This window comes from Schistocerca serialis, chromosome 11, assembly GCF_023864345.2.
Source record: "Schistocerca serialis cubense isolate TAMUIC-IGC-003099 chromosome 11, iqSchSeri2.2, whole genome shotgun sequence".
In the NCBI taxonomy this organism is placed as follows: Eukaryota; Metazoa; Arthropoda; class Insecta; order Orthoptera; family Acrididae; genus Schistocerca; species Schistocerca serialis.
In genome coordinates this window covers 76,061,355-76,083,034 of record NC_064648.1, presented here as the reverse complement: position 1 = coordinate 76,083,034, position 21,680 = coordinate 76,061,355, and positions in this window count along the sequence as shown.

The following is a 21,680-nucleotide window of genomic DNA, read 5'->3' as shown; positions in this document are numbered from 1 at the left end:
GTGTTTCATCGTCAATATGAAGGTCCAAGGGATACAGTAAACCTGCAGTTGTGCATCTGAATCAAAAACTGGGGACACAGGAAAGTCTCAAAGCATAGACAGTGAGAAGACTCTGTCTTCTTGTACTTATGTCGGCATTGGACCTCTTGAGTTAATTTTCGATGCAATTTCTGTGTCCCATCGTCAATATGAAGGTTCAAGGCATACAGTGAACCTGAAGTTGTGCATCGGAATCTAAAACAGGGGACACAGGAAAGGCTCAAATCATAGTCAGTAACAATCCTCTGTCTTCTTGTACTTAAGTCGGCATTGTGCCTATCGTATTTAGTTCCCATGCAATTTCTGTGTTTCATCATCAATATGAAGGTCCAAGGGACACAGTAAATCTGCAGTTGTGTATCGGAATCTAAAGCTTGTGTGACAGGAAAGGCTCAAACATAGACAGTAGGAAGAATCAATCTTCTTGTACTTAAGTAAGCATTGTGCAACTTGTATTTAATTTCGATGCAATTTGTGTGTCTCATCGTCATTGTGAAGTTTTAAGGGATACAGTAAACCTGCAGTTGTGCTTTGGAATCTAAAACTGGTGACACAGGAAAGGCCCAAAGCATAGACAATAAGAAGACTCAGTCTTCTTTTACTTAAGTCGGCTTGGTGCCAATTGTATTTAATTCCGATGCAATTTCTGTGTATCGTCGTCAATGTGAAGGTCCAAAGGATACAATAAATCTGCAGTTGTGCATCGGAATCTAAAACTGGTGAGATAGGAATTGCTCAAAGCACAGACAGTAGGGGGACTCAGACTTATTGTACTTAAGACGCCATTGTGCATATCGTATTTAATTCCGATGCAATTAATGTGTTTCATCGTCAATATGAAGGTCCAAGGCATACACTAAACCTGCAGTTTCGCATCGGAATCTAAAACTGGGGACACAGGAAAGGCTCGAAACGTAGACAGTAAGAAGACTCAGTCTTCTTGTACTTAAAGCAGCATTGTGCCTATCGTATTTAATTCCGATGCTATTAATGTGTATCATTCTCAATATGAAGGCCCAAGGGATATAATAAAGCTGCAGTTGTGTATCGGAATCCAAAACTGGTGACACAGGAGAGGTTCAACACATAGACAGTAAGAAGACTCAGTCCTCTTCTACTTAAGTCGGCATTGTGCCTTTTGAATTTAATTCCGATGCACTTTCTGTTTTTCATCGTCAATGAGAAGGTCCAAAGGATACAGTAAACCTGCAGTTGTGCATCGGAATCTAAAACTGGTGACACAGGAAAGGCTCAAAACGTAGACAGTATGAGGACTCAGTCTTCTTGTACTTAAGCTGCCATTGTGCCTATCCTATTTAATTCCGATGCAATTTCTGTGTTTCATCATCAATATGATGGTCCGAGGGATACAGTAAACCTGCAGTTGTGCATCGGAATCTAAAACTGGGGACACAGGAATGGCTCAAAACTTAGACGGTGAGAAGACTCAGTCTTCTTTTACTGAAGTCGGCATTGTGCCTTTTGTATTTAATTCCGATGCAAATTCTGTGTATCATCGTCTATATGAAGGTCCTTTTGTATTTAATTCCATTGCAATTTCTGTGTTTAATCGTCAATATGAAGGTCAAAGAGATACAGTAAACCATCAGTTGTGCATTCGAATCTAAAACTGGTGACACAGGAAAGACTCAAAACATATACTCTATGAGGAATCAGTCTTCTTGTACTTATGTCGGCATTGTGCCTATCGTATTTAACTCCGATGCAATATCTGTGTTTCATCGTCAATATGAAGGTCCGAGAGATACAGTAAACCTTCAGTTGTGCATTGGAATCTAAAACCTGTGACACAGGAAAGGCTCAAATACAGACAGTAAGAAGACAGTCTTCTTGTGCTTAAGTCGGCATTGTGTCTTTTGTATTTAATTCCGATGCAGTTTCTGTGTTTCATCGTAAATATTAAGGTCCAAGGGATACAGTACACCTGCAGTTGTGCACCGGACTCTAGAACTGGTGACACAGGATAGGCTCAAAACATAGACTGTATGAGGACTCAGTCTTCTTGTACTTATGTCGGCACTGTGCCTATGGTATTTAATTCCGATGCAATTTCTGTGTTTCATCGTCAATACGACGGTCAAGGGATACAATAAACCTGCAGTTCAGCATCAGAATCTAAAACTGGTGACACAGGAAAGGCTCAAAAGATAGACAGTGAGAAGACTCATTCTTCTTGTACTTAAATCCGCTTTGTGCCTTTTGTATTTATTTCCGATGCAATTTCTGAGTTCCATCGTCAATATGAAGGTCAAGGAATACAGTAATCCTGCAGATGAGCAACGCAATTTAAAACTGGTGACACAGGAGAGGCACAAAACATAGACAGTAAGCAGACTCAATCTTCTTGTACTGAACTCGGCATTGTGCCTATCGTATTTAATTCCCATACAATATCTGTGTGTCGTCGTCAATATGAATGTCCAAGGGATACAGTAAACCTGTAGTTGTGCATCGGAATCCAAAACTGGTGACACAGGAAAGGCTCAAAATATGGACAGTAAGAAGACTCAGTCTTCTTGTACTTAAGTCGGCTTTGTGCCTTTTGAGTTAATTTCCGATGCAATTTCTGTGTTCCATCGTAATATGAAGGTCCGAGAGATACAGTAAACCTGCAGTAGTGCATCGGAATCTAAAACTGGGGACACAGGAAAGGCTCAAATCATAGACAGTAAGAAGACTCATTCTTCTTGTACTTAAGTCGGATTTGTGCCTTTTGTATTTGATTCCGATGAAATTGCTGTGTGTCATCATCAATATGAAGGTCCAAGGGATACAGTAATCCTGGAGTTGTGCATCGGAATCTAAAACTGGGGACACAGGAAAGGCTCAAATCATAGACAGTAAGAAGACTCAGTCTTCTTGTACTTAAGTCGGCATTGTGCCTTTTGAGTTAATTTCCGATGCAATTTCTGTTTTCCATCGTCAGTATGAAGGTCCAAGGAGTACAGTAAACTTGCAGTTGTGCATCGGAATCTAATGCTGGTGACACTGGAAAGGCTCAAACATAGACAGTAGGAAGACTGAATCTTCTTATACTTAAGTCAGCATTGTGCCTTTCGTATTTAATTCCGATGCAATTTCTGTGTTCCATCGTCATTGTGAAGGTAAAAGGGATACAGTAAACATGCAGTTGTGCATCGCAATCTAAAACTGGTTGCACAGGAAAGGCTCAAAACATAGACAGTGAGAAGACTCAGTCTTCTTGTACTTAAGTCGGCATTGTACTTATCGTATTTAATTCCGATGCAATTAATGTGATTCATCGTCAATATGAAGGCCCAAGGGAAGCAGTAAACCTGTTGTTGTGCATCGGAATCTAAAACTGGTGACAAGGGAGGCTCAAATTTTAGGCAATAAGAAGACCCAGTCTTCTAGTACTTATGTCTGCTTGTTGCCTTTTGTATTTAATTCCGATGCAATTTCTGTGTTTTATCGTCAATGTGAAGGTCCAAGTGATACAATGAACCTGCAGTTGTGCATCGGAATCTAAAACTGGGGACACAGGAAAGTCTCAAAATATAGACAGTGAGAAGACTCAGTCTTCTTGTACATAAGTGGGCATTGTGCCTTTTGTATTTAATTCAGATTCAATTTCTGTGTTTCATCGTCAATATGAAGGTCCAAGGGATAAAGTAGCCCTGCCGTTGCGCATCGGAATCTGAAACTGGGGACACAGGAAAGTCTCAAAATATCGCCAGTGAGAAGACTCAGTCTTCTTGTACTTCATTCGGCATCTTGCCTTTTGTATATAATTCAGATGCAATTTCTGTGTTTTATCGTCAATATGAAGGTGCAAGGGAAACAGTACACCTGCAGTTGTGGATCAGACTCTAAAACTGGTGACACAGGAAAGGCTCAAAACATATACTCTATGAGGAATCAGTCTTCTTGTACTTATGTCGGCATTGTGCCTATCGTATTTAACTCCGATGCAATATCTGTGTTTCATCGTCAATATGAAGGTCCGAGAGATACAGTAAACCTTCAGTTGTGCATTGGAATCTGATACCTGCGACACAGGAAAGGCTCAAACATAGACTGTAAGAAGACAGTCTTCTTGTACTTAAGTCGGCATTGTGCCTTTTGTATTTAATTCCGATGCAGTTTCTGTGTTTCATCGTAAATATGAAGGTTCAAGGAATACAGTACACCTGCAGTTGTGCACCGGACTCTAGAACTGGTGACACAGGATAGGCTCAATACATAGACTGTATGAGGACTCCTTCTTCTTGTACTTATGTCAGCACTGTGGATATCGTATTTAATTCCGAAGCAATATCTGTGTTTCATCGTCAATATGACTGTCAACGGATACAATAAACCTGCAGTTGTGCATCGGAATCTAAAACTGGTGACACAGGAAAGTGTCAAAAGATAGACAGAGAGAAGACTCATTCTTCTTGTACTTAAATCCGCATTGTGCCTTTTGTATTTATTTTCGATGCAATTTCTGAGTTCCATCGTCAATATGAAGGTCAGGGAGTACAGTAATCCTGTAGATGAGCATCGCAATCTAAAACTGGTGACACAGGAGAGGCTCAAAACATAGACAGTAAGCAGACTCAGTCTTCTTGTAGTTAACTCGGCATTGTGCCTATCGTATTTAATTCCCATCCAATATCTGTGTGTCGTCGTCAATATGAAGGTCCAAGAGATACAGTAAAACTGCAGTTGTGAATCGGAATCTAAAACTGGTGACACAGGAAAGGCTCAAAGCATAGACAGTAAGAAGACTCAGTCTTCTTGTACTTAAGTCGGCATTGTGCTTTTTGTATTTAATTCCGATGCAATTTCTGTGTTTTATCTTAAAATGGTGGTCCAAGGGGTACAGTAAACCTGCACTTGTGCACCGGAGTCTAGAACTGGTGACACAGGAAAGGCTCAAAAAATGGACAGTAAGAAGACTCAGTCTTCTTGTACTTAAGTCGGCATTGTGCCTTTTGTATTTCGTTTCTATGCAATTTCTGTAGTTCATCGTCAATGTGTAGGTCCAAGGGATACAGTAAACCTGCAGTTGTGTATCGGAATATAGAACTATGGACACAGGAAAGGCTCAAAACATAGACAGTAAGAAGACTCAGTCTTGTTGTATTTAAGTCGGCATTTTGCCCTTTGTATTTAATTCCGATGCAATATCTGTGTTTCATCGTCAATATGAAGGTCTAAGGGATACAGTAAACCTGCAGTTGTGCATCGGAATCTAAAACTGGGGACACATGAGAGGCCCAAAGCATAGACATTAAGAGGACTCAGTTTTCTTGTACTTAAGCCGGCATTTTGCCTATCGTATTTAATTCCGATGCAATTTCTGTGTTTCATCGTCAATATGATGGTCCGAGGTATACAGTAAACCTGCAGTTATGAATCGGAATCTAAAACTGGGGACACAGGAAAGGCTCAAAGCATAGACAGTGAGAAGACTCAGTCTTCTTGTACTTAAGTCGGCATTGTGCCTTTTGTATTTAATTCCGATGCAATTTCTGTGTTACATCGTCAATATGAAGGTCCAAGGGATACAGTAAACCTGCAGTTGTGCATCGGAATATAAAACTGGGGACACAGGAAAGTATCAAAACATAGACAGTGAGAAGCCTCAGTCTTCATGTACTTAAGTCGGCATTGTGCCATTTGAGTTAACTTATAATGCAATTTCTGTGTTCCATCGTCAATAAGAAGGTCCAAGGGATACAGTACATCTGCAGTTGTGCATCGTCATCTGAAACAGGGGACACAGGAAAGGCTCAAAACATAGTCAGTAAGAATCGTCAGTCTTCTAGTACTTATGTCAGCTTTGTGCCTATCGTATATAATTCCCATGATATCTCTGTGTGTCATCGTCAATATGAAGGTCCAAGGGATACAGTAAACCTGCAGTTGTGCATCGGATTCTAAACCTGGTGACACAGGAAAGGCTCAAACATTGACAGTAGGAAGACTCAATCTTCTTGTACTTAAGTCGGCATTGTGCATTTTGTATTTAATTCCGATGCAATTTCTGCGTTTCATCGACAATATGATGGTCAAAGGGATCCAGCAATCCTGCAGTTGTGCATCGGAATCTAAAACTGGTGACAAAGGAAAGTCTCAAAGCATAGACAGTGAGAAGATTCAGTCTTCCAGTACTTAAGTTGGTATTGGGCCTTTTGAGTTAATTTCCGATGCAATTTCTGTGTACAATCGTCAATATGAAGGTGCAAGGGATACAGTAAACCTGCAGTTGTTCATCGAAATCTAAAACTGGGGACACAGGAAAGGCTCAAATCATAGTCAGTAAGAATGCTCAGTCTTCTTGTACTTCAGTCGGCATTGTGCCTGTCGTATCTAAATCCCATGCAATATCAGTGATTCATCGTCAATATGAAGGTCCAAGGGATACAGTAAACATGCAGTTGTGCATCGGAATCTAAAGCTTGTGACACAGGAAAGGCTCAAACATAGACAGTAGGAAGACTCAATCCTCTTGTACTTATGTCAGCATTGTGCCTTTGGTATTTAATTCCGATGCAATAACCGTGTTCCATCGTCATTGTGAAGGTAAAAGTGATACGGTAAACATGCAGTTGTGCATAGCATTCTACAACTGGTGACACAGGAAAGCTCAAGACATAGACAGTGAGAAGACTCAGTTCTCTTGTACTTAAGTCGGCATTGTGCCTTTTGAATTTAATTCCGAAGCACTTTCTGTGTTTTATCGTCAATATGAAGGTCCAAGGGATGCAGTAAACCTGCAGTTGTGCATCGGAATCTAAAACTGGTGACACAGGAAAGGCTCAAGACATACAGTATGAGGACTCAGTCTTCTTGTACTGAAGCCGGCATTGTGCCTATCGTATTTAATTCCGATCCAATTTCTGAATTCCATCGTCAATATGAAGGTCAAGGAATACAGTAATCCTGCAGATGAGCATCGTAATAAAAAACTGGTGACACAGGAGGGGTTCAAAACATAGACAGTAAGCAGACTCGGTCTTCTTGTACTGAACTCGGCATTGTGCCTATCGTATTTAATTCCCAAGCAATATCTGTGTGTCATCGTCAATATGAAGGTCCAAGGGATACAGTATACCTGCAGTTGTGCATCGGAGTGTAAAACTGGGAACACAGGAACGTCTGAAAGCATAGAGAGTGAGAAGACTCAGTCTTCCAGTACTTAAACCGGCACTGTGCGCTTTGAGTTAATTTTACGATGCAATTTCTGTGCTCCATCGTCCAAGGGATACAGTAAACCTGCAGTTGTGCATCGATATCTAAAACTGGGGACACAGGAAAGGCTCAGAACATAGTCAGTAACAATCCTCAGTCTTCTTGTACTTAAGTCGGCATTGTGCCTATCGTATTTAATTCCCATGCTATTTCAGTGTTTCATCGTCAAAATGAAGGTCCAAGGGATACAGTAAACCTGCAGTTGTGCATCGGAATCTAAAACTGGTGACACGGGAAGGTCTCAAACATAGACTGTGAGAAGACTCAGTCTTCTTGTACTTCAGTCGGAATTGTGCCTTTTGAGTTAATTTCCGATGCAATTTCTGTGTTCCATCGTCAATATGAAGGTACAAGGGGTACAGTAAACCTGCAGTTGTGCATCGGAATCTAATGCTGGTGACACTGGAAAGGCTCAAACATAGACAGTAGGAAGACTGGATCTTGTTGTACTTAAGTCAGCATTGTGCCTTCGTATTTAATTCCGATGCAATATCTGTGTTCCATCGTCATTGTGAAGGTAAAAGGGATACAGTAAACATGCAGTTGTGCATCGCAATCTGAAACTGGTGACACAGGAAAGGCTCAAACGTAGACTGTAGGTAGGCTCCATCTTCTTGTACTTAAAACAGCATTGTGCCATTTGTATTTAATTCCGATGCAATTTCTGTGTTCCATCGTCATTGTGAAGGTCCAAGGGGTACAGTAAACCTGAACTTGTGCATCGCAATCCTAAACTGGTGAACAGGAAAGGCTCAAAACATAGACAGTGATAAGATTCAGCCTTCTTGTACTTAAGTCGGCATTGTGCCTATCGTATTTAATTCCCATGCTATTTCAGTGTTTCATCGTCAAAATGAAGGTCCAAGGGATACAGTAAACCTGCAGTTGTGTATCGGAATCTAAAACTGGTGACACAGGAAAGGCTCAAACATAGACAGTAAGAAGACGCAATCTTATTGAACTTAAGTCGGCATTGTGCCTCTTGTATTTCATTCCAATGCAATTTCTGTATTTCATCGTCAATATGAAGGTCCAAGGGAGACTGTAAACCTGCAATTGTGCATCGTAATCTAAAACTGGTGACACAGGAAAGGCTCAAACACAGACTGTAAGAAGGCACAGTTTTCTTGTACTTAAGTCGGCATTGTACTTTTTGAGTTAATTTCCGATGCAATTTCTGTGTTCCATCGTCAATATGCAGGTCCAAGAGATACAGTAAACTTGCAATAGTGCTTCGGAATCTAAAAGTGAGGACACAGGAATGTCTTAAAACATAGGCAGTAAGAAGACTCAGTCTTTTTGTACTTAAGTCGGCATTGTGCCTATCGAATTTAATTCCGATGCAATTTCTGTGTTTCATTTTCAATTTGGAGGTCCAAGGGATACAGTAAACCTGCAATTGCGCATCGGAATGTAAAACTGGTGACACAGGAAAGGCTGAAACATAGACAGTAGGTAGGCTCAATCTACTTCTACTTAAGTCGGCATTGTGCCTTTTTTTTTTCCGATGCAATTTCGGTGTTCCATTGTCAATATGAAGGTCCAAGGAATACAGCAAACCGGCAGTTGTGCATCGGTACCTAAAACTGGGGTCGCAGGAAGGTCTCAAAGCACAGACAGTGAGAGACTCAGTCTTCTTGTACTTAAGTCGCCATTGTGCCTTTTGGGTTACTTTGCGATGCAATTTCTGTGTTCCATCGTCAATGTGAAAGTCCAAGGGATACTGTAAACCTGAAGTTGTGCATCGGAATCTAAAACTGGTGACACAGGAAAGGCTCAAAACATAGTCAATAAGAATCCACAGTCTTCTTGTACTTAAGTCGGCATTTTGCCTATCCTAATTAATTCCGATGCAATATCTGTGACTCATTGTCAATATGAAGGTCCAAGGGATACAGTAGCCCTGCAGTTGCGCATCGGAATCTGAAACTGGGGACACAGGAAAGTCTCAAAGCATAGCCAGTGAGAAGACTCAGTCTTCTTGTACTTAAATCGGCATTTTGCCTTTTGTATTTAATTCCGATGCAATTTCTGTGTTTCGACGTCAATATGAAGGTGCAAGGGAAACAGTAAACCTGCAGTTGTGCATCAGAATCTAAAACTGGTGACACAGGAAAGGCTCAAAACATAGACAGTCAGAAGACTCAGTCGTCTTGTACTTAAGGCGGCTTTGTGTCAATTGTATTTAATTCCGATGCAATTTCTGTGTTTCATCGTCAACATGAAGGGGCAAGGTATACAGTAAACCGGCAGTTGTGCATCGGAATCTAAAACTGGTGACACAGGAAAGGCTCAAACATAGACAGTAAGAAGACGCAATCTTATTGTACTTAAGTCGGCATTGTGCCTCTTGTATTTCATTCCTATGCAATTTCTGTATTACATCGTCATTGTGAAGGTCCAAGGGATACGGTAAACCTGCAGTTGTGCATTGGAATCTAAAACTGATGACACAGGAAAGGCCCAAAACATACAGTAAGAAGACTCAATCTTCTTGTACTTAAGTCGGCATTGTGCATTTTGTATGTAATTCCAATGCAATTTCTGTGTTTCATCGTCAATATGAAGGTTCGAGGGATACAGTAAACCTGCAGTTGTGCATTGGAGTCTAAAACTGGTAACTCAGGAATGGCTCAAATCATAAACAGTAGGAAGACTCAGTCTTCTTGTATTTAAGTCGGCATTGTGCCTCTTGTATTTCATTTATATGCAATTTCTGTCTTTCGTCGTCAATGTGAAGGTCCGAGGGATACGGTAAACCTGCAGTTGTGGATCGGAATCTGAAACTGATGACACAGGAAAAGCTCAAAACATAGACTATATGAGGATTCAGTCTTCTTGTACTTAAGCCGTCATTGTGCCTTTTGTATTTAATTCCGATGTAATTTCAGCATTTGATCGTCAATATGATGGTCCGAGGGATACAGTAAACCTTCAGTTGTGCATCGGAATCAAAAACAGGAGAGGCTCAAAACATAGACAGTGAGAAGACTCAGTCTTCTAGTACTTAAGTCGGCATTGTGCCTTTAGTATTTAATTCCGATTCAATTTCTGTGTTTCATCGTCAATATGAAGGTCCAAGGGATACAGTAGCCCTGCAGTTGCGCATCGGAATCTGAAACTGGGGACACAGGAAAGTCTCAAAGTGTAGCCAGTGAGAAGCCTCAGTCTTCTTGTACTTAAATCGGCATCTTGCCTTTAGTATTTAATTCCGATGCAATTTCTGTGTTTCATCGTCAATATGATGGTCCGAGGTATACAGTCAAACTGCAGTTGTGCATCGGAATTCAAAACAGGGGACAGAGGAAAGGCCCAATACATAGACAGTGAGAAGACTCAGACTGCTTGTACATAAGTCGGCATTGTGCCATTCATCTTTAATTCCGATTCAATTTCTGTGTTTCATGGTCAATACGAAGGTCCATGGGATACAGTAAACTGCAGTTGGGCATCGGAATGTAAAACTGGGGACACAGGAAAGTCTCAATGCATAGACAGTGAGAGGACACAGTCTTCTTGTACATAAGTCAGCATTTTGCGTTTTGTATTTAATCCCGATGGAATTTCTGTGTTTCATTGTCATTATGAAGGTACAAGGGAGACAGTACCCCTGCAGTTGTGCATCGTAATCTAAAAGTGGTGACACAGGAAAGGCTCAAACATAGACAGTAAGAAGACACAGTCTTCTTGTACTTAAGTCGGCATTGTACTTTTTGAGTTAATTTCCGATGCAATTTCTGTGTTCCATCGTCAATATGCAGGTTCAAGAGATACAGTAAACTTGCAGTAGTGCTTCGGAATCTAAAACTGGGGACACAGGAACGTCTTAAATCATAGGCAGTAAGAAGACTCAGTCTTTTTGTATTTAAGTCGGCATTGTGCCTATCGAATTTAATTCCGATGCAATTTCTGAGTTTCATTGTCGCTTAGAAGATCCAAGGGATACAGTAAACCTGCAGTTGGGCATCGGAATCTAAAACAGGGGACACAGGAAAGGCTATAACATAGACAGTAAGAAGACGCAATCTTATTGTACTTAAGTCGGCACTGACCCTCTTATATTTCATTCCTATGCAATTTCTGTATTTCATCGTCAATGTGAAGGTCCAAGGGATACGGTAAACCTGCAGTTGTGCATCGGAATCTAAAACTGATAACACAAGAAAGGCTCAAAACATACAGTAAGAAGACTCAGTCTTCTTGTACTTAAGTCGGCATTGTGCATTTTGTATTTAATTCCGATGCAATTTCTGTGTTTCATCGTCCATATGAAGGTTCAAGGGATACAGTAAACCTGCAGTTGTGCATCGGAATCTAAAACTGGTGACACAGGAAAGGCTCAAAACATAGACAGTAAGAAGACTCAGTCTTCTTGTACTTAAGCCGGCATTGTGCCTTTTGTATTTAATTCCGATGCAATATCAGCATTTGATCGTCAATATGGTGGTCCGAGGGATACAGTAAACCTTCAGTTGTGCATCGGAATCTAAAACTGGGGACACAGGATAGGCTCAAAGTATAGACAGTGAGAAGACACAGTCGTCTTGTACATAAGTCGACATTGTGCCTACCGTGTTTAATTCCGATGGAAATTCTGTGTTTCATCGTCAATAGGAAGGTCCGAGGGATACAGTAAACCTGCAGTTATGGATCGGAATCTAAAACTGGTGACACAGGAACGGTTCAAATAACAGACAGTAAGAAGACTCATTCTTCTTGTACTTAAGTCGCCATTGTGCCTTTTGGGTTACTTTGCGATGCAACTTCTGTGTTCCATCGTCAATATGAAGGTCCAAGGGATACTGTAAACCTGCAGTTGTTCATCGGAATCTAAAACTGGTGACACAGGAAAGGCTCAAAACATAGTCAATAAGAATCCACAGTCTTCTTGTACTTAAGTCGGCATTGTGCCTATCCTATTTAATTCCCATGCAATATCTGTGATTCATCGGCAATATGAAGGTCCAAGGGATACAGTAAATCTGCAGTTGTGCATCCGGATCTAACGCTGGTGACACAGGAGAGGCTCAAACATTCACAGTGGTAAGACTCAATCTTCTTGTACATAAGTCGGCATTGTGCCTTTTGTATTTAATTCCGATTCAATTTCTGAGTTTCATTGTCACTTAGAAGATCCAAGGGATACAGTAAACCTGCAGTTGCGTATTGGAATCTAAAACTGGGGACACAGGAAAGACTCAAAACATAGACACTAAGAAGACTGAGACTTCTTGTATTTAAGGCGGCATTGTGTCAATTGTATTTAATTCCGATGCAATTTCCGTGTTTTATCGCCAATAGGATGGTGCAAGAAATACAGTAAACCTGCAGTTGTGTATCGGAATCTAAAACTGGTGACACAGGAAAGGTCAAACATAGACAGTAAGAAGACGCAATCTTATTGTACTTAAGTCGGCATTGTGCCTCTTGTATTTCATTCCTATGCAATTTCTGTATTACATCGTCATTGTGAAGGCCAAGGGATACGGTAAACCTGCAGTTGTGCATCGGAATCTAAAACTGATGACACAGGAAAGGCCCAAAACATACAGTAAGAGGACTCAGTCTTCTTGTACTTAAGTCGACATTGTGCATTTTATATGTAATTCCAATGCAATTTCTGTGTTTCGTCGTCAATATGAAGGTTCGAGGGATACAGTAAACCTGCAGTTGTGCATTGGAGTCTAAAACTGGTAACACAGGAATGGCTCAAATCATAAACAGTAGGAAGACTCAGTCTTCTTGTATTTAAGTCGGCATTGTGCCTCTTGTATTTCATTCGTATGCAATTTCTGTAATTCATCGTCAATATGATGGTCCGAGGGATACAGTAAACCTTCAGTTGTGCATCGGAATCAAAAACAGGAAAGGCGCAAAACATAGACAGTGAGAAGACTCAGTCTTCTTGTACATAAGTCGGCATTGTGCCTACCGTGTTTAATTCCGATGCAAATTCTGTTTCATCGTCAATATGAAGGTCCGAGGGGTACAGTAAACCTGCAGTTGTGCATCGGAATCAAAAACTGGTGACACAGGAAAGGCTCAAAACATAAACAGTAAGAACACTCAGTCTTCGTGTACTGAAGGCGGCAGTGTGCCTTTTGTATTTGATTCCGATGCAATTTCTGTGTGTCATCGTCAATATGAAGGTCCAAGGGATACAGCAAACCTGCAGTTGTGCATCGGAATCTAAAACTGGTGACACAGGAAAATCCCAAATCATAGACAGTAGGAAGGCTCATTCTTCTTGTACTTAAGTCGGATTTGTGCCTTTAGTATTTAATTCCGTTTCAATCTCTGTGTTTCATCGTCAATATGATGGTCCGAGGGATACAGTAAAACTGCAGTTGTGCATCGGAATCCAAAACAGGGGACACAGGAAAGGCCCAATACATAGACAGTGAGAAGACTCAGACTGCTTGTACATAAGTCGGCATTGTGCCTACCGTGTTTAATTCCGATTCAAATTCTGTGTTTCATCGTCAATATGAAGGTCCGAGGGGTACAGTAAACCTGCAGCTTTGCATCGGAATCAAAAACTGGAGCCACAGGAAAGGCTCAAAACATAGACAGTGAGGAGACTCAGTCTTCTAGTACTTAAGTCGGCATTGTGCCTTTAGTATTTAATTCCGATTCAATTTCTGTGTTTCATCGTCAATATGAAGGTCCAAAGGATACAGTAGCCCTGCAGTTGCGCATCGGAATCTGAAACTGGGGACACAGGAAAGTCTCAAAGTATAGCCAGTGAGAAGCCTCAGTCTTCTTGTACGTAAAACGGCATCTTGGCTTTAGTATTTAATTCCGATGTAATATCTGTGTTTCATCGTCAATATGATGGTCCGAGGTATACAGTAAAACTGCAGTTGTGCATCGGAATCCAAAACAGCGGACACAGGAAAGGCCCAATACATAGACAGTGAGAAGACTCAGACTGCTTGTACATAAGTCGGCATTGTGCCATTCGTCTTTAATTCCGATTCAATTTCTGTGTTTCATGGTCAATACGAAGGTCCATGGGATACAGTAAACCTGCAGTTGGGCATCGGAATGTAAAACTGGGGACACAGGAAAGTCTCAGTGCATAGACAGTGAGAGGACTCAGTCCTCTTGTACTTAAGTCAGCATTTTGCATTTTGTATTTAATTCCGATGCAATTTCTGTGATTCATTGTCAATATGAAGGTACAAGGGAGACAGTAAACCAGCAGTTGTGCATCGTAATCTAAAAGTGGTGACACAGGAAAGGCTCAAACATAGACAATAAGAAGACACAGTCTTCTTGTACTTAAGTCGGCATTATACTATTTGAGTTAATTTCCGATGCAATTTCTGTGTTCCATCGTCAATATGCAGGTTCAAGAGATACAGTAAACTTGCAATTGTGCTTCGGAATCTAAAACTGGGGACACAGGAAAGTCTTAAAACATAGGCAGTAAGAAGACTCAGTCTTTTTGTATTTAAGTCGGCATTGTGCCTATCGAATTTAATTCCGATGCAATTTCTGTGTTTCATCGTCTATATGAAGGTCCAAGGGATACAGTAAACCTGCAGTTGTGCATCGGAATCTAAAACTGGTGACACAGAAAGGCTCAAAACATAGACTGTAAGCAGAATCAGTCATCTTGTACTTAAGTCGGCATTGTGCCTATCGTATTTAATTCCGATGCAATATTTGTGTTTCATCGTCAATATGAAGGAACAAGGGATACAGTAAACCTGCAGTTACGGATCGGAATCTAAAAGTGGTGACACAGGAACGGCTCAAATCACAGACAGTAAGAAAACTCGTTCTTCTTGTACTTAAGTCAGCATTGTGCCTATCGTAATTACTTCCCATGCAATTTCTGTCTTTCATCGTCAATTTGAAGGTCCAAGGGATACAGTAAACCTGCAATTTCGTATCGGAATGTAAAACTGGTGACACAGGAAAGGCTGAAACATAGACAGTAGGTAGGCTCAATCTACTTCTTCTTAAGTCGGCATTGTGCCATTTGTAATTTATTCCGATGCAATTTCTGTGTTGCATCGTCAATATGACGGTCCAAGGAATACAGCAAACCGGCTGTTGTGCATCGGAACCTAAAACTGGGGTGACAGGAAGGTCCCAAAGCACAGCCAGTGTGAGACTCAGTCTTCTTGTACTTAAGTCACCATTGTGCCTTTTGGGTTACTTTGCGATGCAATTTCTGTGTTCCATCGTCAATGTGAAGGTCCAAGGGATACTGTAAACCTGCAGTTGTGCATCGGAATCTAAAACTGGTGACACAGGAAAGGCTCAAACATAGACGGTAAGAAGACTGAGTGTTCTTGTACATAAGTCGGCATTGTGCCTTTTGTATTTAATTCCGATTCAATTTCTGAGTTTCATTGTCACTTAGAAGATCAAAGGGATACAGTAAACCTGCAGTTGTGCGTCGGAATCTAAAACAGGGGACACAGGAAAGGCTCAAAACATTGACAGTGAGAAGACTCAGTCTTCTTGTACTTAAGTCGGCATTGTGCATATCGTATTAAATTCCGATTCTATTAATGTGTGTCATCGGTAATATGAAGGTCCAAGGGATACAGTAAACCTGCAGTTGTGCATCAGAATCTAAAACAGGGGACACAGGAAAGGCTCAAACATAGACAGTAAGAAGACCCAGTGTTCTTATACATAAGTCGGCATTGTGCCTATCCTAAGTAATTCCCATGCAATATCTGTGATTCATTGTCAATATGAAGGTCCAAGGGATACAGTAGCCCTGCAGTTGCGCATCGGGATCTGAAACCGGGGGCACAGGAGAGTCTCAAATGATAGCCAGTGAGAAGACTCAGTCTTCTTGTACTTAAATCGGCATTTTGCCTTTTGTATTTATATCCGATGCAATTTCTGTGTTTCTTCGTCAATATGAAGGTGCAAGGGAAACAGTAAACCAGCAGTTGTGCATCGGAATCTAAAACTGGTGACACAGGAAAGGCTCAAACATAGACAGTAAGAAGACACACTCTTCTTGTACTTAAGTCGGCATTGTGCATATCGTATTAAATTCCGATGCGATTAATGTGTGTCATCGGTAATTTGAAGGTCCAAGGGATACAGTAAACCTGCAGTTGTGCATCGGAATCTAAAACAGGGGACAGAGGAAAGGCACAAACATAGACAGTAAGAAGACTCAGTGTTCGTGTACATAAGTTGGCATTGTGCCTTTTGTATTTAATTCCGATTCAATTTCTGAGTTTCATTGTCGCTTAGAAGATCCAAGGGATACAGTAAACCTGCAGTTGTGCATCGGAATCTAAAACAGGGGACACAGGAAAGGCTATAACATAGACAGTAAGAAGACGCAATCTTATTGTACTTAAGTCTGCACTGACCCTCTTATATTTCATTCCTATGCAATTTCTGTATTTCATCGTCAATGTGAAGGTCCAAGGGATACGGTAAACCTGCAGTTGTGCATCGGAATCTAAAACTGATAACACAAGAAAGGCTCAAAACATACAGTAAGAAGACTCAGTCTTCTTGTACTTAAGTCGGCATTGTGCATTTTGTATTTAATTCCGATGCAATTTCTGTGTTTCATCGTCAATATGAAGGTTCAAGGGATACAGTAAACCTGCAGTTGTGCATCGGAGTCCAAAACTGGTAACACAGGAAGGGCTCAAATCATAAACAGCAGGAAGACTCAGTCTTCTTGTATTTAATTCGGCATTGTGCCCCTTGTTTTTCAATCCTATGCAATTTCTGTATTTCGTCGTCAATGTGAAGGTCAAAGGGATACGGTAAACCTGCGGTTGTGCATCGGAATCTAAAACTGATGACACAGGAAAGGCTCAAACATAGACAGTAAGAAGACTCAGTCTTCTTGTACTTAATTCGGCATTGTGCCTTTTGTATTAAATTCCGATGCAATATCTGTGTTTCATCGTCAATATGATGGTCCAAGGGATACAGTAACCCTGCAGTTGTGCATCGGAATCTAAAACTGGTGACACAGGAAAAGCTCAAAACATAGACAGTAAGAAGACTCAGTCTTCTTGTACTTAAGCCGGCATTGTGCCTTTTGTATTTAATTCCGATGCAATTTCAGCATTTGATCGTCAATATGGTGGTCCGAGGGATACAGTAAACCTTCAGTTGTGCATCGGAATCTAAAACTGGGGACACAGGATAGGCTCAAAGTATAGACAGTGAGAAGACACAGTCGTCTTGTACATAAGTCGACATTGTGCCTACCGTGTTTAATTCCGATGCAAATTCTGTGTTTCATCGTCAATAGGAAGGTCCAAGGGATACAGTAAACCTGCAGTTATGGATCGGAATCTAAAACTGGTGACATAGGAACGGTTCAAATAACAGACAGTAAGAAGACTCATTCTTCTTGTACTTAAGTCGCCATTGTGCCTTTTTGGTTACTTTGCGATGCAATTTCTGTGTTCCATCGTCAATATGAAGATCCAAGGGATACTGTAAACCTGCAGTTGTGCATCGGAATCTAAAACTGGTGACGCAGGAAAGGCTCAAACATTCATAGTGGGAAGACTCAATCTTCTTGTACATAAGTCGGCATTGTGCCTTTTGTATTTAATTCCGATTCAAATTCTGTGTTTCATTGTCAATATGAAGCTGCAAGGGAAACAGTAAAATTGCAGTTGTGCATCGAAACCTAAAACTGGTGACACAGTAAAGGTTCAAAACATAGACATTAAGAAGACTCAGTCTTCTTGTACTTAAGACGGCTTTGTGCCTTTTGTATTTAATTCCGATGCAATATCTGTGTCTCATCGTCAATTTGAAGGGCCAAGACAGTAAGAAGACTCAGTCTTCTTGCACTTAAATCGGCATTGTGATTATCGTATTTAATTTCAATGCAATTAAAGTGTTTCATCGTCCATATGAAGGTCCAAGGGATGCAGTAACACTGCAGTTGTGCATGGGAATCTAAAACTGGGGACACAGGAAAGGCTCAAAACATAGACAGTGGGAAGACTCAGTTTTCTTGTACTTAAGTCGGCATTCTGCCTTTTGTATTTAATTCCGATGCAATTTCTGTGTTTCATCGTCCATATGAAGGTCCAGAAGCACAGTACACCTGCAGTTGTGCATCTGAATCTAAAACTGGTGACACAGGGAAGGCCCAAACATAGACAGTATGAAGACTAAGTCTTGTTGCACTTATGTCGGTACTGTGCCTTTTGTATGTAAATCCGATGCAAATTCCTTACTTCATTGTCAATGTGAAGGTCCAAGAGATACAGTAAACCTGCAGTTGTGCATCGGAATGTAAAACTGGAGACACGGGAAAGGCTCAAAACTTAGACAGCAAGAAGACTCAGTCTTCGTGTACTTAAGTCTTCATTGTGCCTTTTGTTTTTAAATCCGATACAATTTCTGCGTTTCATCATCAATGTGAAGGTCCAAGGGATATGGTAAACCTGCAGTTGTGCATCGGAATCTAAAACTGATGACACAGGAAAGGCTCAAAACATAGACAATAAGAAGACTCAGTCTTCTTGTACTTAAGTCGGCATAGTGCCTTTTTTTTTAATTCCGATGCAATTTCTGTTTTACATCGTGAATATCCAAGCGATACAAAACACCTGCAGTTGTACATCGGAATCTAAAACTGGGGACACACGAATGTCTCAAAACATAGACAGTGAGAAGACTCAGTCTTCTTGTACTTAAGTTGGCATTGTGCTTATCGTATTTAATTCCCATGCTATTTCTGTGTTTCATCGTCAATATGAAGGTCCAAGGGATACAGTAAACATGCAGTTGTTCATCGGAATCTAAAGCTGGTGACACAGGAAAGGCACAAAGCATAGACAGTGAGAAGACTCAGTCCTCTTGTACTTAAGTCAGCATTGTGCTTATCGTCTTAAATTCCGACGCAATTAATTTGTTTCATCGGTAATATGAAGGTCCAAGGGATACAGTAAACCTGCAGTTGTGCATCGGAATCTAAAACAGGGGACACAGGATAGGCTCAAAACATTGACATTGGGAAGACTCAGTCTTCTTGTACTTAAGTCGGCATTTTGCATTTTGTATTTAATTCCGATATAATTACTGTGTTTTATTGTCAATATGAAGGTGCAAGGGATACAGTAAACCTGCAGTTGTGCATCTAAGTCTAAAACTGGTGACACAGGATAGGCTCAATTCATAGACATGAAGAAGACTCAGTCTTCCTGTACTTAAGGTCGCATTGTGACAATTGTATTTTATTCCGATGCAATTTTGTGTTTCACCGTCAATATGAAGGTGCAGGGGATACAGTAAACCTACAGTTGTGCATCGGAATCTAAAACTGGTGACACAGGAAAGGCTCAAACATAGACAGAAAGAAGACACAGTCGTCTTGTACTTGAGTCGGCATTGTGCCTTTTGAGTTAATTTCCGATGCAATTTCTGTGTTCCATTGTCAATATGAAGGTCCAAGGGTTACAGTAAACCTGCAGTTGTGCATCGGAATCTAAAACTGGTGACACAGGAAAGGCTCCAAATATAGACAGTGAGAAGACTAAGTCTCCCTGTACTTAAGTCGGCACTGTGCTAATAGTATTAAATTCCGATGCAAATAATGTGTTTCATCGTCAATATGAAGGTCCAAGGGAAACAGTAAACCTGGAGTTGTGCATCGGAATCTAAATCGGGTGACACAGGAATGGCTGAAAACATAGACAGTAAGAAGACTCAGTCTTCTTGTACTTATGTCGGCTTTCTGCCTTTTGCATTTAATTCCGATGCAATTTCCGTGGTTCATCGTCAATATGAAAGTCCAAGGGAAACAGTTAACCTGCAGTTGTGCATCGGAATCTAAAACTGTTGACACAGGAAAGGCTCAAACATATACAGTAAGACGACTCAGTCTTCTTGTACTTATGGCGGTTCTGTGCCTTTTGTATGTAATTCCAATGCAATTTCTGTACTTCATCGTCAATGTGAAGGTCCAAGAGATACTGTAGACCTGCAGTTGTGCATCGGAATGTAAAACTGGGAACACAGGAAAGTCTCAAAGCATAGTCAGAAAGAAGACTCAGTCTTCTTGTACTTAACTAGGCATTTTGCAATTTGTAATTAATTCCGATGCAATTTCTGTGTTTCATCGTCAATATGAAGGTCCAAGGGATACAGTAAACCTGCAGTAGCGCATCGGAATATAAAACTGGGGACACAGGAAAGTCTCAAAGCATAGTCAGTTAGAAGGCTCATTTTTCTTGTACTCAACTAGGCATTGTTCCTATCGTATTTAATTCCGATGCAATTCCTGTGTTTCATCGTCAATATGAACGTCCAAGGCAAACAGTAAACCTACAGTTGTGCATTGGAATCTAAAACTGGTGACACAGGAAAGGCTCAAACATAGGCAGTGGGAAGACTCAGTCTTCTTGTACTTAAGTATGCATTGTGCCTTTTGTATTTAATTCCGATGCAATTAATGTGTTTCCTCGTCTTTATGAAGGTCCAAGGAATACAGTAGACCTGCAGTTGTGCCACGGAATCTAAAACTGGTGACACAGGAAAGGCTCAACGCATAGACAGTAAGAGGACTTAGTCTTCTCGTACTTATGTAGGCATTGTGCCTATCGTATTTAATTCCGATACCATTTCTGTATTACATCGTCAATATGATGGTCCAAGGGATACAGTAAACGTTCAGTTGTGCATCGGAATCTAAAACTGGGGACACAGGAAAATCTAAAGGAATAGACAGTCAGAAGACTCAGTCATCTTGTACTTAAGGCGGCATTGTGCCTTTTGAGTTAATTTCCGATGCAATTTCTGGGTTCCATCATCCATATGAAGGTCGAAGGGATACTGTAAACCTGCAGTTGCGCATCGGAATCTAAAACTGGCACAAGGGAAAGGCTCAAAACATAGTCAGTAAGAGGACTCAGTCTCTTTGTACTTAAGTCGGCATTGTGCCTATCCTATTTAATTCCGATGCAATTTCTGCGTTTCATCGTCAATATGAAGGTCCAAGGGATATAGTAAACTTGCCGTTGTGCATCGGAATCAAAAACTTGTGTTCACAGGAAAGGCCCAAACATAGATAGTAGGAAGACTCAGTCTTCATGTACTTAAGTCTGCATTGTGCTAATCGTATTAAATATCGATGCAATTAATGTGTTTTATCGTCAATAAGAAGGTCCAAGGGATACAGTAGACCTGCAGTTGTGCATCGGAATCTAAAACTGATGACACAGTAAAGGCTCAAAGCATAGACAGTAAGAAGACTCAGTCTTTTTACACTTAAGTCGGCATTGTGCCTATCGTATTTATTTCCGATGCAATTAATGTGATTCATCGTCAATATGAAGGTCCATGAGATACAGTAGACCTGCAGTTGTGCATCGGAATCTAAAACTGGTGACACAGGTAAGGCTCAAAACATAAACAGTAAGAAGACTCAGTCTTCTTGTTCTTAA